Source organism: Coregonus lavaretus (genome assembly GCF_964263955.1).
Source record: "Coregonus lavaretus genome assembly, chromosome: 34".
In the NCBI taxonomy this organism is placed as follows: Eukaryota; Metazoa; Chordata; class Actinopteri; order Salmoniformes; family Salmonidae; genus Coregonus; species Coregonus lavaretus.
Genome location: NC_140021.1, coordinates 20700895 through 20715926, shown reverse-complemented (window position 1 = coordinate 20715926; position 15032 = coordinate 20700895). Strand labels below are relative to the sequence as shown.

General features: G+C 42.9%; 1 protein-coding gene across 4 annotated transcripts in view; it reads left to right on the top strand.

The window, feature by feature from the left end:
* Positions 1-15032, top strand: part of ccny (cyclin Y) — a 72254-nt gene that overhangs the window by 982 nt on the left and 56240 nt on the right. The window lies entirely within an intron of this gene.

Genomic DNA, 15032 nt, shown 5'->3' with positions numbered 1-15032 from the left:
GTCAGCGCCTGTGGGACCCGGGCTGGGCTGGACTGCCTTCCTGGGTTTGTGTGTGTGTGTGTTGGTAGGAACTAGGGAGAATCTAGTCCTTTACTCTGGGCCCCTCCATAGGGCCCCTCCATGCAATGGGTGTATTGTGGGAGGACCAAAGGGCATATGGAGTCCACCATCCACATCTGTGTGTGTGTGTGTGTGTGTGTGGTGTGCAGGTCAGCTGTTTGTTCACCCGCACCTGCCTGCAATTGCTAATAACCCATCCGCCACCGCCCGACTATATGTGAAAATCTGAGACCCGCACCTAACCCGCTAATAGAGAACATGCGCTGTGGGCTACAGTCAGAGATTGCGGAACAAATTTTTGACAGGGGGTGAAGGATTATTTTTGGCCTGATTTAGATATGTTTCTACTTATAATTTCTGACATTGTGGTAGGCTATTTTGTTAGTGAACTTGTCTATAATTAAGTACATGCAGCTTCTCTTCTGTCATTTATATGTTACCCTAGAAGACTAAATAAATCCTTGCTCACCAGAATACTATCATAAAGCAATAGAATGAATGCTTCAAACTAGTTGACATCGGTCAAGTTTTCTCTGTCATCTCTGCTTCTTTCGCAGAGCAAAGACGTTTAGGGACCTGGGATAAAATGCAATAAAATAAGGAACGATTTTCTGTGCAGAATATCCAAGTGACTTCAGTTTGACCGGTTGTAAGGAAGTAGAAAGCTGTGAAAACGACCCAACATGTTTCTGGTAAGATTTAAGTTCGGCTTGGATGCATATTGTATGTGGTTGAAATAGCCTACTATCAGCTTTTATGATGCTGATAAAGACAGCACCTCTACAGACGGTATCTGTGGCAGGTAGCCTAGCGGTTAAGAGCGTTGGGACAGTAACTGAAAGGTCGCTGGTTTGAATCCCTGAGCCGGCAAGGTGGAAAAATCTTCTACTCTGCCCTTGAGCAAGGCAGTTAACCCCCAACAACAGCAGATCCCCAGGCGCCGTGGACGTCGTTTAAGGATTCAGAGGGGTTGGGTTAAATGCGGAAGACACATTTGGGTTAAATGCATTCAGTTGTGCAACTGACTAGGTTTCCCTTCCATTTCCCTTATCTAACTGTGCATTTGCATTCTCTCAAGATGGTGAAATAAATAAATCATATTTCTTCACTCCTGTTCCCGAGTAAAAATTTTTGCTTACATTTGGTGTATAATTTTACTGCAAGACATGCTTAATTCTGGACATATGTCCCCCACTTCTAAAACCAAAGTTGCCTCCCTGCTTCAAATTAAACAGAAATCTGGACACTGACTGTAGGTCTATAACCTCTCACATAGCCTTAATATTAACTCCTGTAGAATATATATATATATATATATATATATATATATATATATATATATATATATTTTTATCCAGTCGGATAAACGCTCCAAACATCATGCCCGATGCTCGGAGGCGTCCACATGGTCCTAAAGCACACCGTCGCCTCGTTGTGTATCACATTCCAATGATAAAACTGGGGGGTACAGTGATTCTCTACACTATACTAGCTTATTCTGTCACACAAACTGAAATTAAGCGAACTATTAGAGTTTTAGCAACCAGGAAATGGCGGAGCGATTTCGGCATAGTGCAACTTTAAGGTAGGCTATTGCTTTCTCTTTATTCATCCCGCCACCTGCCCTTCATCAACACAATATGTCATGTCTTTAAACCCGCCCACGCGGGGACTGAGGGATATGAGTCAACCCGAGCATCACTGTTGTGTTTGTGTGTATCCCGCTCCAGCCTGTGTGTGTTTGTGGAGCTGGCCAGGCTACAGCACTAATCTGGTGGGAGTTTAATGCAGCGAGTGTGCTCTACAGCTGTTAAATGTTTTTAAGCAAGCAGAGCTCCCTTCCAGACTGGCAGCCTCCCTCCACTAATGCAATTTATGCCTCTAAAATGAGATGGATAGAATAAAAGGGTCATGTGAGAGCAGATGCTGTTTAGGGGAGTGAGGAGAGGAGAACTGTGAGTGGAGATCTTAGCTGGCACAGGTATTCTGTGGCAAGATCAATGTATAACCTGTAGTTAGGACAGTATTGTGTTGATGCAAATGTTTGGTTGGTGAGGCTATGCCTATAATGATGAGATGTAGATTCTAGAGCCCGATCGATATGGTTTTTGAGTCCGATTCCAATTTTTGGGGGACAAAACTTACCTATACCGATATATCGGCCGATATACAGTTTAATAATAATATATATATAATAATATGCCATTTAGCAGACGCTTTTATCCAAAGCGACTTACAGTCATGCGTGCATACATTTTTACGTATGGGTGGTCCCGGGGATCGAACCCACTACCTTGGCGTTACAAGCGCCGTGCTCTACCAGCTGAGCTACAGAGGACCACAACTGTTTAACTGCGGGGAAATGAAAAGGTATCATTTTTCCACACTGAATTCTCATAAATTGCCATCCAAAAGAGCAATTGTCCAATAACTATCCTTCAAATGTTGATTTAATACATTGTGACAATAATGACACATCATGAGTATGGCCAGAAGTGTTCAGATAAGCATGAGATTCCCTTTTTTCATCCTATTTATTCATTATCGGTTATTGGTGGAATTATCAGCAGGTACCGATATAGAGGTAAAAGGCTAATATCGGCTGTTAACATCGGTGAACCGATATATATCGGTCGGGCTCTAGTAGATTCAGTTTACCAGGAAAACGTAGGATGATTGCAGTGAACAGGTATGCAGGTAGCCTGGAATCCAAACTGAATGTTGCTCTGTTTCATTATGAAGCAATAGTGAAAAGGAGCAATTATCAGTTTGGATTCCAGGCTACCTATTAGGACAGTTTGAGACTACAGACAAGTGATGATGAATAAAGACCTGTTAGTAATAGTATAATCAATGTGTTATTAGCACATGTGTGAGACGTGTGTGTGTGTGTGTGAGAGAGAGAGAGACCAGTGTGATGTGATGAGTTGGGTGGTGTCTCTGACTGTGTCCAGTCAGTAAGCCCCTGGGAAGCTGCATAGGAAATGTCTAATGAGATGAGTCACCAGTCATTAACACCAGCATTGTTACCGAGACCTCTCTCTCTGCGTCCCAAAATGGTACCCTATTCCCTATTTAGTGCCCTACTTTTGACCAGGGCCCACAGGGCTCTGGTTAAAAGTAGTGCACTATATAGAGAATAGGGTACCATTTTGGGACGTAGTCTGTGATTCACAATCAGAGGAACCAACTGTTATTCACATAACACAGAGGTTTGGTTAAAAAAACACACTCCAGCCTTAACTCCTAACCCTGTTACCTACCCAGTGTTTTAACTCAGTATCCAGAGTGCCAGGCTTTGGCACATTAATTCAGAGATGTCAAATAAAATAACATGTTATTTGTCACATGCTTCGTAAACACGGGTGTAGACTAACAGTGAAATGCTTACTTACCGGTCCTTTTCCAACAATGCAGAGTTAAAGGGATACTTTGGGATTTTGGCAATGAGGCCCTTTATCTAGCAGGTACCTATAGACTTCCAGTCATTGCGCTGACGCCAGTTAGCATTGGCTCGCGAAACTACCTATAACTTCCTTCATACTGGACACAGAGACATAAAAATGGTATCCACAAGTTCATCTGACTCTGGGGAAGTACAGTGCCAAAATCTCGAAGTATCCCTTTTAAAGATACAAAATGAAATAGTGACATGAGGAATAAATACACAGTGAATAATGAATAACAATAATGAGTAAACATAACATGGCTATATGCAGGGAGTACCAGTACCGAGTCGATGTGCAGGGGTACGAGGTAATTGAGGTAGCTACAGTATGTATATATGGGTAGAGGTAAAGTGAGTTAGTGCAAAAAAGGGTCAATGCCGATAGACATAAAAATTGTATCCACGCGTTCATCTGACTCTGGGGAAGTAGATAAAGGGTTTCATTGCCTGAAGTATTCCTTTAGTTCCTTAATGATGTGGACACCGAGGAACTTGAAGCTCTCGACCCACTCCACTATAGCCCTATCGATGTGGATGGGAGCGTGCTCTCCCCTCCATTTACTGTAGTCCACGATCAGCTCCTTTGTCTTGCTGACGTTGAGGGAGAGGTTGTTGTCCTGGCACCACACTGCCAGGTCTCGTACCTCCTCCCTATAGGCTGCATCGTCGTCGTCTGTGATCAATCCTGCCACCGTCGTGTCGCCAGCAAACTTGATGATGGTGTTGGAGTTGTGCGCGGCCACACAGTCGTGCATGAACGGAGTACAGGAGGGGACGAAGCACACACCCTTGAGGGGTCCCCGTGTTGATTGTCAGCGTGGCAGATGTGTTATTGCCTACCCTCAGGCGGCCCGTCAGAAGTCCAGGATCCAGTTGCAGAGGGAGGTCAGGGTTTTTTCTGGAATTAAAAAGGGGCTTAGATGGTGGGCGTGGGAGGAGGCGTGACAGGGGGCGTGACAATGGGTGTGTTCGACCCATCGGCGCGGCTGAATTTTAGAGAACATTTTAGAGGCCCCCATCTTGGCTGTGTAGTCTTTTTTTTAAGCAAATTTTCTGTCATTCCAAACATTTCTCCATGGAGCTGAGAGAGATTTGTGCAGTTTTAAAGCTAATTTCCTGAAATTCTACACATTTTGCCATGCAGCTTAACAAAAATGTTGCAGTTTTAAAGCAGATTTTCTGCGATTCTGCATATTCTGCCATGGAGCTGAGAGAAAATGTTTCAGTTTTAAATGAATTTACTGCAATTCTATGCATTTGGTCATGGCTAATGCTGTGTTATTTTGCTCAAACATAATAACCAAACCAATACTGCTAAATTCATTGTTTTTGGAATTCTCAATTCTCCCTTACTGTCTAGCTTTTATTTTGTTGATTGTTAGTTCTCATAGATTATATTATGAAAAAATATATAGGTTCATGATCTTTTCTACATACTATATATATTTGGGTTTAGTCATTTAAGTTTACACTGAAAGCATTTTTCCATCCTGAAAATTAGTAAAACATTTAAAAACATTTTTCTTTCTTTTTTTTGCACTGTTTAGACTTAGGCGGCCCGTCCAAGGATTTCAGAAAAATCCCTTGAGGTGTTCAGTCCCCGGGTCCTGAGCTTGATTATGAGCTTGGAGGGGACTATGGTGTTGAATGCAGAGCTGTAGTCAATGAACAGCTTTCTTACATAGGTATTCATTTTGTCCAGGTGGGTGAGGGCAGTAGAGTGCAATAGAGATTGCGTCATCTGTGGATCTGTTGGGGCGGTACGGTATGCAAATTGGAGTGTGTCCAGGGTGTCAAAGCATTTCATGGCTATAGATGTGAGTGCTACGGGCGATAGTTATTTAGGCAGGTTAACTTGGCGTTCTTGGGCACGGGGACTATGGTGGTCTGCTTGAAACAAGTATTATTATTAGTATTACAGACTGGGTCAGGGATATGTTGAAAATGTCAGTGAAGTCACTTGCCAACTGGTCAGCACATGCTCTGAGTACGCATCCTGGTATTCAGTCTAGAGTTTTGTCGCCTCTAGTTGCACAGGTAATATGCTGGTAAAAATGAGGTATGTGGTATTAGTTTGAATTTCATTATTACAGGTTCCAACTTTTATTCTTACTCATGGTGGTTCCTCAAGCTGATATCACTGATCGGCAGCCCAGTAGATAGTACAGCAGCCACTGATATACATTATAAAAGGCATACAGTCTAGAGCAGAACTGCTTACCAAACCTAGTCCTCACAACATCATAGCAGCAATTGCCAGCAAAGTACTATAGTGATGTTGTTATTCTAGAGATGATGGCAGTATCTTATCTAGGGGGTATCCCAGATCACTATCACACTATGTGGGTGGGGGTCCCTGCCACGTGAGGGCTCAGGAAAGCCCCAGGCTGTTCTCCCTCACCCTTGGCCTCCAGGAGAGCTCCAGGCTGTTCTCCCTCACCCTTGGCCTCCAGGAGAGCTCCAGGCTGTTCTCCCTCACCCTTGGCCTCCAGGAGAGCTCCAGGCTGTTCTCCCTCACCCTTGGCCTCCAGGAAAGCCCCAGGCTGTTCTCCCTCACCCTTGGCCTCCAGGAGAGCCCCAGGCTGTTCTCCCTCACCCTTGGCCTCCAGGAGAGCCCCAGGCTGTTCTCCCTCACCCTTGGCCTCCAGGAGAGCTCCAGGCTGTTCTCCCTCACCCTTGGCCTCCAGGAGAGCTCCAGGCTGTTCTCCCTCACCCTTGGCCTCCAGGAGAGCTCCAGCATGAAGCAGCTAGCCACAGTCTTACTAGCTCGGCTAGGATTAAACTTCCACCTGCCTACCTCCTCTCCTCTCTACCTGACTTTCCCCAAGACCTTAGCTCTGAATTTGTAATAATGCAATACTTCTAATAATATTATTATATCTTTGGAGAATCACTCGTATTTACACACATGCAGCCAATATGATACTGTATGATGAAGAAAAGGAAGACTACTGTAGTGTGAGTGTAACTAAAAAGCTCCAGTGATGCTGGGGGGAACAGACCAGCTCCAGGCCAGGAGTCAGTAGTAGCTAGTAGCCTCTGCTGTGTTTGAGGCCATTGTTTGAAGTGTGCTGTTTGTTTTGGACCAGTGTTTACTGTGCTCATTGGGACCAGCCATTTGGCCCTCAAACTGTCTCCTAATTACATTCCTATGTCAGGTGACGCATTACATTAGCTACATTAACTTCTCTCTAAACGTGTGTTGTACTGTGTAAGGTCATCTGTAGCCATTAGATGTGCATGAGGATTTATCTTAATTTATGTACTGTTAACAGAAGACAAGGGGATTGTTATCATGTGATTTGTGACGTTGCTAGACCTACGTAAGGGACTCCAGTGTTGCATTAGCTTAGATTGCTCATTTGATATGAGATACACAGTGTAGATAATGTATAACATCTGTTTTCCGTGTTTGTGAGTGATATAGGTATGGAATTCTCAAGTACCCATTAGAATGTTTTTCTTGTCTTTTTCCCTGCTGTGGTTGTGGGTGGGGACCTGCGGGTATGGTCATATTGGCAAATTCTGTCACCTGATTGCTTCTTACAATGTTCCAAAGTTAGATGAGATCCAAGTGTCTACCCGCTGCTACAGTGTTGCCACCCACCTACCCCTGTCTACAGACCTACAGACCTCTGTCTAGGCCCCCAGCCTCCTCTCTGTGTGCATGTATGTGAGGGGTGTATGCATTCGTATGTGTGTGTGGAGGATGTGCAGTGGGGCTGTGTTAAGGCCTGTGTGTGACCCGCACACTGAGTGTGTGACTGAAAGGAAATCAGCCATGAGAACTGCTGACTGCAATGATGACACAACTTTTATACACAACACCCATTCCCTACACACACACACACACACACACACCAATTCTCCTTGTGATCTAAGAAGTATATCATATATATTTTTTATTTATTTATGAAATATAGCACAGGACAGCAGGCCCGTTTAGAAGATTGCAATGGAATCTGATGTATTCCTGGCCTGCCTAGACCATAATCTCTTTTACTTTTTATTGTCGGTCTAAACATAAAGTTTAAATAGGGATGGGCATTTGACCTTTTTTTACTGTTTTTTTTTAACATTATTATTTTTCGAGTACTCCAATAATAATAAATACATCTATTATGCCAACAGTGAGCAAAAATGCCTTATTTATCATAACCATTACAGATAATGAATCCTAATTGCTAAATTGCCTCATATATATATATATATATATATATATATATGCGGCTCAAAAAAATAAAGGGAACACTTAAACAACACAATGTAACTCCAAGTCAATCACACTTCTGTGAAATCAAACTGTCCACTTAGGAAGCAACACTGATTGACAATACATTTCACATGCTGTTGTGCAAATGGAATAGACAACAGGTGGAAATTATAGGCAATTAGCAAGACACCCCCAATAAAGGACTGGTTTTGCAGGTGGTGACCACAGACCACTTCTCAGTTCCTATGCTTCCTGGCTGATGTTTTGGTCACTTTTGAATGCTGGCGGTGCTTTCACTCTAGTGGTAGCATGAGACGGAGTCTACAACCCACACAAGTGGCTCAGGTAGTGCAGCTCATCCAGGATGGCACATCAATGCGAGCTGTGGCAAGAAGGTTTGCTGTGTCTGTCTGCGTAGTGTCCAGAGCATGGAGGCGCTATCAGGAGACAGGCCAGTACATCAGGAGATGTGGAGGAGGCCGTAGGAGGGCAACAACCCAGCAGCAGGACCGCTACCTCCGCCTTTGTGCAAGGAGGAGCAGGAGGAGCACTGCCAGAGCCCTGCAAAATGACCTCCAGCAGGCCACAAATGTGCATGTCTGCTCAAACGGTCAGAAACAGACTCCATGAGGGTGGTATGAGGGCCCGACGTCCACAGGTGGGGGTTGAGCTTACAGCCCAACACCGTGCAGGACGTTTGGCATTTGCCAGAGAACACCAAGATTGGCAAATTCACCACTGGCGCCCTGTGCTCTTCACAGATGAAAGCAGGTTCACACTGAGCACATGTGACAGACGTGACAGAGTCTGGAGACGCCGTGGAGAATGTTCTGCTGCCTGCAACATCCTCCAGCATGACCGGTTTGGCGGTGGGTCAGTCATGGTGTGGGGTGGCATTTCTTTGGGGGGCCGCACAGCCCTCCATGTGCTCGCCAGAGGTAGCCTGACTGCCATTAGGTACCGAGATGAGATCCTCAGACCCCTTGTGAGACCATATGCTGGTGCGGTTGGCCCTGGGTTCCTCCTAATGCAAGACAATGCTAGACCTCATGTGGCTGGAGTGTGTCAGCAGTTCCTGCAAGAGGAAGGCATTGATGCAATGGACTGGCCCGCCCGTTCCCCAGACCTGAATCCAATTGAGCACATCTGGGACATCATGTCTCGCTCCATCCACCAACGCCACGTTGCACCACCGGATGCTTTAGTCCAGGTCTGGGAGGAAATCCCTCAGGAGACCATCCGCCACCTCATCAGGAGCATGCCCAGGCGTTGTAGGGAGGTCATACAGGCATGTGGAGGCCACACACACTACTGAGCCTCATTTTGACTTGTTTTAAGGACATTACATCAAAGTTGGATCAGCCTGTAGTGTGGTTTTCCACTTTAATTTTGAGAGTGACTCCAAATCCAGACCTCCATGGGTTGATAAATTTGATTTCCATTGATAATTTTTGTGTGATTTTGTTGTCAGCACATTCAACTATGTAAAGAAAAAAGTATTTAATAAGATTATTTCATTCATTCAGATCTAGGATGTGTTATTTTAGTGTTCCCTTAATTTTTTTGAGCTGTGTATGTATGTATGTATGTATGTATGTATGTATGTATGTATATATATATATATATATATATATATATATATATATATATATATATATATATATATATATATATATATATATATATATATATATATATATATATATATATATATATATATATATATATATATATATATTCAGTCAATAAAAAAAATTGCTATTTAAGATTCATTTATTGAAACTGTAATTTCAACTGGTTATATTATATTGTGGAACACAATTTTCAAAAAGGCAGCAACACCAGCAGTGGCGCTTGCTTGTAGAAGCTTATAGAAGCCTATGGCTGTACAATGGCATAGTCTTGTTTTGTTAATTTAGCAGACAAGACGCTCTTATTTACCACCGAGCACTTATCACAGTCAAGACACGATGAACATAAAATATAGAAGAATATGTTTATATACAGCACCAGTCAAAAGATTGGACACACCTACTAATTCAAGGGTTTTTCTTTATTTTTACTATTTTCTACATTGTAGAATAATAGTGAAGACATCAAAACAATGAAATAACACATATGGAATCATGTAGTAACCAAAAAAGTGTTAAACAAATCAAAATATATTTTATATTTAAGATTCTTCAAAGTAGCCACCCTTTGCCTTGATGACAGCTTTGCACACTCTTGGCATTCTCTCAACCAGCTTCACCTGGAATGCTTTTCCAACAGTCTTGAAGGAGTTCCTACATATGCTGAGCACTTGTTGGCTGCTTTTCCTTCACTCTGGGGTCCAACTCATCCCAAACCATCTCAATTGGGTTGAGATCGGGTGATTGTGGAGGCCAGGTCATCTGATGCAGCACTCCATCACTCTCCTTCTTGGTCAACTAGCCATTACACAGCCTGGAGGTGGTTGGGTCATTGTTCTGTTGAAAAACAAATTATAGTCCCACTAAGCACGAACCAGATGGGATGGCGTATCGCTGCAGAATGCTGTGGTAGCCATGCTGGTTAAGTGTTCCTTGAATTCTAAATAAATCACTGAGTGTCACCAGCAAAGCACCATCACACCTCCTCCTCCATGCTTCATGGTGGGAACCACACATGCGGAGATCATCGGTAAACCTACTCTGCGTCTCACAAAGACACGGTGTTGGAACCAAAAATCTCACATTTGGACTCATCGGAGCAAAGGACAGATTTCCACCGGTCTAATGTCCATTGCTCGTGTTTCTTGACCCAAGCAAGTCTCTTATTATTATTATTGGTGTCCTTTAGTAGTGGTTTCTTTGCAGCAATTCGACCATGAAGGCCTGATTCATGGGGCGGCGCGCAATTGGCCCAGCGTCATCCAGGGTAGGGGAGGGAATGGCCGGCAGGGATGTAGCTCAGTTGGTAGAGCAATGCGTTTGGAACGCCAGGGTTGTGGGTTCGATTTACACGGGGTGCCAGTATGGCAAAATATAATAATGTATGCACTAAATGTAAGTCGCTCTGGATAAGAGCGTCTGCTAAATGACTAAAATGTAAATGTAATGTAAATGATTCACACAGTCTCCTCTGAACAGTTGATGTTGAGATGTGTCTGTGACTTGCACTCTGTGAAGCATTTATTTGGGCTGCAATATGAGGTGCAGTTAACTCTAATGAAATTCTCCTCTGCAGCAGAGGTAACTCTGGGTCTTCCTTTCCTGTGGCGGTCCTCATGAGAGCCAGTTTTATCATAGCTTTGATGGTTTTTGCGACTGCACTTGAAGAAACTTTCAAATTTTCCGGATTGACTGACCTTCATGTCTTAAAGTAATGATGGACTGTCATTTCTCTTTGCTTATTTCAGCTGTTCTTGCCATAATATGGACTTGGTCTTTTACCAAATAGGGCTATCTTCTGTATACCACCCCTACCTTGTCACAACACAACTGATTGGCTCAAATGCATAAAATTCCACAAATTATCTTTTAACAAGGCACATCTGTTAATTGAAATGCAAATGGTTGAGAGAATACCAAGAGTGTGCAAAGCTATCCTCAAGGCAAAGGGTGGCTACTTTGAAGATTCTCAAATATAAAATATATTTTGATTTGTTTAACACTTTTATGGTTACTACATGATTCCATATGTGTTATTTCATAGTTTTGATATCTTCAGTATTATTCTACAATGTAGAAAATAGTAAAAATAAAGAAAAACCCTGGAATGAGTAGGTGTGTCCAAACTTTTGACTGGTACTGTGTATATTTTGTCATGCTGAAACTGGAAAGGGCCTTCCCCAAACTGTTGCCACAAAGTTGGAAGCACAGAATCGTCTAGAATGTCATTATATGCTATAGAGTTAAGATTTCCCTTCAATGGAACTAATGTGCCTAGCCCGAACCATTCTTGTGCTGACATTGCTTCCAGAGGTAGTTTGAATCTCAGGTAGTGAGTGTTGCAACCGAGGACAGACTATTTTTACGCGCTACGTGCTTCAGCACTCGGCGGTCCCGTTCTGTGAGCTTGTGTGGCCTACCACTTCAGCCGTTGTTGCGCCTAGATGTTTCCACTTCACAATAACAGCACTTACAGTTGACCGGGGAAGCTCTAGCAGGGCAGAAATTTGACGAACTGACTTGTTGGAAAGGTGGCATCCTATGACTGTGCCACATTGAAAGTCACTGAGCTTTTCAGTATGGCCATTCTACTGCCAATGTTTGTCTATGGAGATTGCATGGCTGTGTGCTCGATTTTATACACTGGTCAGCAACGGTTGTGGCTGAAATAGCCGAATCCACTAATTTGTCCACATACTTTTGTATGTATAGTGTATTTCCATTCATCAGTCAACCAGTCCATTTAGAATTTGTGATAAAATTGATCGACATTTGGCAAGGAATGTAGCTTGTGTATCGCATCTAAGATACGTTTTTATATATATATATTTTTTTTTTTTCTGTAAACAGCATGCTTGTGTAGAGGGAGCATTCGGAACGCAATTGAGTGAGTGAGCCACGGAGGGGAAAGGGAATTTAGGGTGCAGAACTGTGATGCTTGGCTTGGTAAATCTTTTGTTGTGTCCCGCAAATGCACATGTACAAATGGAACAGTCAAAGCAAATTAACATTGTCTTCAAGACAACATTTCGACCAAATTGTTTTACAGTATATAAAAAATATCTGCTTAAAGATTGAGTTTTGACGTCAGTTCGAGTACTTGAGTACTCGATTACTCATGCCCATCCCTAAGTATAAATAGTATTTATATAGCTACTGGGCATGGAGGTGGTATAGTTTATTTGAAACGATAAATCCACATTACATTGAAACTACGACTAGACCTTATATGTCTCTACTGCAGTCAGCATTGGAACATAAAGACTGCGCTCGAGCTACAGTAATGGGGAGATAATTAAATGTGGCCTGTCAGATGAAAGGTTGTGACCTGTGTGTGAACAGGACACATTTCATCCTGATCTTATCTACAGACTTGGGGTGTATCCCAAATGACACCCTATTCCCTATATAGTGCACTACTTTTGGGCCCTGGTCAAAATAATTGCACTGTATAGGGAATAGGGTGCCATTTGGGATACCATTTTGGACTGTGTGATATAGAGGTCCCTGGGAGTGAGAGAAGAGAGGGAGTCAGGAGGAGAAACATAAGGCGGATATTTCACTAAGCTCAAACTGAGAGAGCCAATTATTGGCTATTTTTAACTGACCTTGTATTGTTGAAACAGTCCCATGTTCGCCTGGGTACCAGTCTTTTTAGCTAACATTCCTCTCCTTGGCACTCCTGTCATTTGCCAAAGAGACTGGCCTTTCTTCAATCTTCAAATATGAACATTCTATTATTGATGAGCTCAAGGAGATCAGAGGATTTGATCCTGATTCGATAACCCTCATAGCTATCCTCCAATCACAAAGGTTATGCAAATATTGGAACATGTTGTAATGGAAAATATGAATGTTATTTCCAACAACCAATGAGCAACTCCGATGTTAAAATCCAGCTGAATGTTGAGATTGCCGAAAGGCCTCTGGCAAATGGCATGAGTGGCAAGGAGTGGAATGTTAGATAAAAATACTGAGATGCAGACTAGTCCCCTGTACGACTGCTGGTAAAGAATGTTATCCATGAAACTGAGAATGAGGTTACTTATTTTGTAGGGATGGGACCAATGTGTAAGATTTAAAAGGGTGTCATCTAGTGTGCATTTTGTTTAACCGTGACATCAGTAAATGAGCGGTGTCCTCAGGCATTCCCTATTAATATCCAATTAAACTGGTTACAGTAACACACTTGAGGCACTCTAGTAATTAATATCTGCAAATTGATTAATGATGCCAGTCAGGCAACCTCAGTATTCAGAGTGCCATTGGAAATAACTCTAATTTGACCTAGTGATGACATAATCCTGTTGCATTGGATGAACCTCTTGTTTGTTGACAATGTATTTCTGGATTCTCTCCAGCCCTGATTTGATGAATTGCATAGTGCCATGGGCCTGGCTCTACCAGTGGGCTGTAGCTGCTATGGCAGCCAGGACATCCCTTCCTCCTGAGAGTGGTTGTGTCCCAAATGTCATCCTATTCCATATTGTGCACTACTTTTGACAAGTAGTGCAATATGTAGGGAATAGGGTGCCATTTGGGACACATCCACTGTCTCAGGTGCCAGTCTGATTTGGCTGCTTCTGTCATCTCTTGGCCTGGTTCAGCTTGGCTCGGGGCTCTTCCTCTTCATCATCTGGCACGCCGCCCGTCTCGGTGAGCCCGGCATAGTAAGCAGCCAGCTCAATTATCCTTGTCATAGGGCCATCTCCTCCTGTGTCTCCTCCTGTGTGTGTCTCTACAGGGAATGGGTAGGGTGGCTGTTGATGCGAGGAAGGTTTGATTTGAGTCCTGTTTGTTTCAGGTAAGGAGAGGCAGTAGGGACAAAGATAAAGTGAGAGGTAGAGAGTAGGAGTTGCTATTCTTAGATGAGGTGATTTGTGTCCATCCAGTGATGCAATTATGGGGCTTGGACACAACACAGAAAACGTTTGATAGAAGTTGAACCTATACACATCCTGTTGTAATGTTTCTGTCTTGGGTGTAATTTACAGATAGAGCATGGTTACCTGAAATAGCATGCCTTGTGGAGGTTTTCCATGTATGCTAGAAGATATCCACTCACAAAAGTAAAACGCTTAGACTGTTCCATGAATATATTACGCGCCTAAGAAGTATCTCATGGGGAATAGCGAATGGGGAGGAAAGATTTTGATGGGCTAATTATTAATTTTTTATGATGAGTAGTCACAGCAGAAACATCATGTGTAACATTCATCTCTCAGAATGTCTTTGTCTCATATCGCCTCCCATTACACCAAGGAATAGCACATTTATTCCTAGAGAAAGGATTCCATTTCAAGACAAATTGACTGATTCGTGAAACGGTAATGAGTATGCAATTGCCTGTAACAACCTCATCTAGCTGCACATCATTCAGTGGAGAAGGCCAGTGTGGGATCTCTGTTGATGCTGAGGCTACAATCAGTTAATCCCCTATTCACCTCTCAGAAGAAATCAGTCTACATATTAGTTTCTGTAAAATGAGATATATATATTTAGTTGATGGTGGGACACAGTTCTTCTGTTGAAATGAAAGGACCACTCTGCAGTAGCCTATAAATCGGGCTTCCCCAACTGGCATTTTTTGTATTATTGTTGGACATAAAATACTATAAAAACACCAGCAAATCAGCTCCAAGTGATTTTTCATTTAGGAAATTTGTTCCAAAGCATTCCC